Genomic DNA, 3,694 nt, shown 5'->3' on the forward strand with positions numbered 1-3,694 from the left:
ATGGTGAGCTTTTTCAGTGTTGTTAACATAAAGTAACAACAACTGCCAGCACCACTGCATTACCTCATGGTATTCATGACCTGAGCATTTTGCAATAGAACTAGGTGAGATTAGTTGGAAAAAGTTGATAGAACATGGTCAGAGGTACTGCTAGAAGTTCATTTCAGACCCGTTTATAATGACATGTTTTATTTGAGGTGACATAATCAGCGTCAATAACGGTCCACAGAGCATCTTTTGACATGCCGACACTCAGTCTTCCAAAATAAAGCTGCATGAAAGGAAGTGATTTACATTTTGTGTTAAAATAGGCGAATTCACCATATATTTGCAGAAGTGAGTTCGCCACCCTCACCGAGCTACACATACTTCGGCAGTTCAGACTCACGGAGCTTCTGTGGTTTATCTTGACGATCAGTCTTCCGAAATGGAAGTTTCGTGGGATTTTCCTTGTGTGTTAGAATAGACACATAGGAAGGAACTCAGCTACTATTCCATGACTAACTTCACGTTAAATTTGCAGAGAGGAGTTCGCCAGCCTCATCGAGTTGCACGTACTCCGGCCGCTCAGACTCGCGGAGTTCCTGACCACCAGTCTTCTGAAATAAATCTGTCATGGAACGAAGGTGAATTTCCTCTTTATGTGGTCAGATAGGGGAACAAGGGAGGACCTCAACCTCTTCTCCTTCGCTAAGTGCACATTAAATTTGCAGAGCAGATATCTGCGGCTTCATTGGACCACACATACTCGTGCACCTTATTGGGTAACAGTCCACTAGGGGCCTATAATAAGTGGTGGCCGAATATTGTTTGTGCTATCCTTTTATTCCCATTTTTTGTGAGCTTGCTTTTTTAACTGGTAGAAACAGCGCAACTTGACGAAGAACAAGAAACAAGGAGTATACAGACAGTCGCTGTAAAAGTACACAGAGAAGCACTGTTTCTGCCAACTAAGATAAACAACCAACTCGCCCAACTTCCCGCTTTGTTGAACTTGCTTTCTTACTTACAGTTTTTGTATAAACCTTTCTTTTTTTGCAGTTGATCACAGCTACGCTTTACGTCATGGTGCTGCTCCTGCTCAAGAGTCCAGCGGGGACGTTGCTGCCATGGAGATTTTGGTTTCTTCACCGTCGCCTAGAGACTATCTCTCTGGCTGCGCTGCTGAGCCTTCTTACAAATGTGAGTGGTTACTATTATGCAAACTTTTTTCTTTTGCAGTTTGTTTTGTGAAATTAAAAAAAATGTCAGACCGCAAAAATAAAAAGCCAAGGCTCGAAAAAGACCAGCGGATGCTAAACTTTATCTTGAGAAATGATGGCGCGAGGGATCACATAACACAAGATCGGGTAGCTGGCAGCTACAAATCGAAGTTTGTTCAAAGTTCACCAGATTTTTCTGTTTCATGGTATATTGTCATTGTCAAGCTCACAAAAATACAAAAAAAAATGTTCCACACGTAGGTGTTAACACCATCAAATCAAAACAGCTCAACCGGTTTCACTGAATCATAAGTCTTCCCGCAAAACCTCACGTAAGACAGTGTTTTCTATAGCTATCGAAAAGCTGCCCTGATCATATGTGTGTGATGCTGAGCCTGTCATGGTCCCTTGTCCTATCTGCCAAACATTAGTTGCCTGTTTATGTGCGAGCGTTTCACTGTTACAGTGCCATCGACATAAGTAAGATATAGTCAAGCTTTAAAAAATTCATTTCACAGTTCGGATGCCTATTCTGGCTTGCATGTTTCTGTGTGCGCCCTTGTCTTTCTGGACTATCAGGTCTCTGGCTAGCATGAAGCGCCTAGTCCGACATAAAGATGTACCGCTGCTTTCCTTAACTTGAATTGCATATGTGTAGTCTGTCATACTTGCTGTTCTTGTTTAAAGACACTTCGAATTATTGAGGAGTATTTTTGAGTGTGAATAGATTACACATTTAATAAATTGATGGCAAATGCAAGTTTTTCTTGGAGACCTGAACTGGTTTATTTGTCAAATTGCAGCACCCGGCAAAAGCGGCAGCATCGACAAGAAGGAGGTGAACACCCTGAGAACCAAGGTGCGACAGCTTCAAGAGCGTAACAAGAGGCTGAAAAGAAGGCTGCAACGGCAACGTCAGATGAGGACTGTTGCCGAAGTCGTTGAGAGCGCCGCGTTCATGTGTCTCCTGCTGTTGCTGCACTCTTTGAAGCCCAGCATAGAATGAGCAATGTGAGCCGGTTCGGTCGGAGATGAATACAGCAGCAAAGTGTAAAGCTAGGCAGCAAGTGTACAGGCTACGTATGTGAGACCACCCAGAGTACTTCTTAAAGCAGTGTGGGCATGTTCTATTCGAACCTTTAATTTTCTTCGGTTTCTTGAGGAGTAATGTAGCCTTCTAAGTGGGTCACATATATAGCGTTTAAAGCTGTGAAGCAACACTGGCTTATGAAGCGCAGCATACCAGAGGGCTCTAAGACGGTTTACTCCACTTGGCTTGTTTGATCTGCACTAAAAAATCGTTGCGTTGCAGTGTACCAGCACCAGCAGATGCAAGTTAAAATATCTTCAGCATTATGGTACAGTGCCCAAAGACTGCGTAGACGAGTGTAGTTTTTTTCTGTGTATTACTGTGGTGACCACAGTTGTCCTCGAAACACTGTGAAACCTGCGTTATTAGCGGCTGCCTGTAAACTGTCAATGTCCTCAAAACATCCAGCCGATTGTATATTGTCTTATTATGTTATAATGTGCCATTTGGACCGATCTACTAGCTTTCCTCCACCATTACACATTCAAAATGGTGAATATCAGTTGTATGATTCTAGAGAGTAATCTGATTGAATGATTGTAAGTGAATGAAACAAATAAAACGCAACTGTTAATGCAACGTTGGACTTTCATTAGAGTTACCGTAGTGTATTTCATACGCAACACACTCCAGCAATTTGATTCACTCTTCTTTTATTTGTGAAATTACATCATAGGATGTAAGGTTTCCCACATATCTCCAAGGGATCCTGAAGGAACAAAGAGAAAAACACCGGTTCGAGTTTAACCACAGTGCAAAGACACGATGGTGTGACGAAATGAAACTACTCTAGTAGCAGGTCGGCTAACAAAGTCGCTGCAGAAAAAACATTTCGAGCAAAATATAAGAGCAAGTTCAAATAGGGGCGTAAACGATCCAGTATGGAGTAAACAACCCAAGAAAAACCTGAAACTACAGGTAGAAAGAACGACACACACACTAATAAGTATCAAACAGCTCAGACACAGAGCTATGTTTGATACTTTTTAGTGTGTATGTCGTTCATTTTACCTGTAGTCTCTGGAATTATTTTTGTTTAATTTTCGCGCCAAACCGCACGCACGCATGACGTCACGTTTTTTTCAGAAGTGTCGTCATTTCCTGTTTATTTTTTGTTCCGCCGGAAGTGTCCCCACGACTCATAGATGGCGCTAAAGCAGCCCCATGGGCCGCCATTGTTTCGACATGTGGGCTTCTATGGAAGCTTCGCTACCCATGTACATATACCTTGCTGGTGACTGGTCACAACGTCCATTTTTCGCCCAACGCTCGAACTGTGAGACCGAAATCTGTTCAGCTGATTCGAACCGATTCGTCATGCTATTTTTCTAAAAGTTTCGGCCTTCGTCGTCATGCCACCGCAACCGAGGAAGCCTCACCTGCCACCTTCGAAGGAACCTGG

The 3,694-nt window shown here is 42.9% G+C and overlaps 1 long non-coding RNA gene across 1 annotated transcript; it reads left to right on the forward strand.

Moving 5' to 3' along the window:
- Positions 1–550: 550 nt before the first annotated feature.
- On the forward strand, positions 551–2,132 carry LOC121838052. Its single transcript, XR_006078411.1, has 3 exons — positions 551–626; positions 1,042–1,182; positions 2,006–2,132. It is a non-coding gene; the product is annotated as an uncharacterized LOC121838052 (long non-coding RNA).
- The last annotated feature ends 1,562 nt before the right edge of the window (positions 2,133–3,694 follow it).

The sequence above is a fragment of the Ixodes scapularis genome, unplaced genomic scaffold, assembly GCF_016920785.2.
Source record: "Ixodes scapularis isolate PalLabHiFi unplaced genomic scaffold, ASM1692078v2 PGA_scaffold5__190_contigs__length_132052651, whole genome shotgun sequence".
NCBI classification, from domain to species: Eukaryota; Metazoa; Arthropoda; class Arachnida; order Ixodida; family Ixodidae; genus Ixodes; species Ixodes scapularis.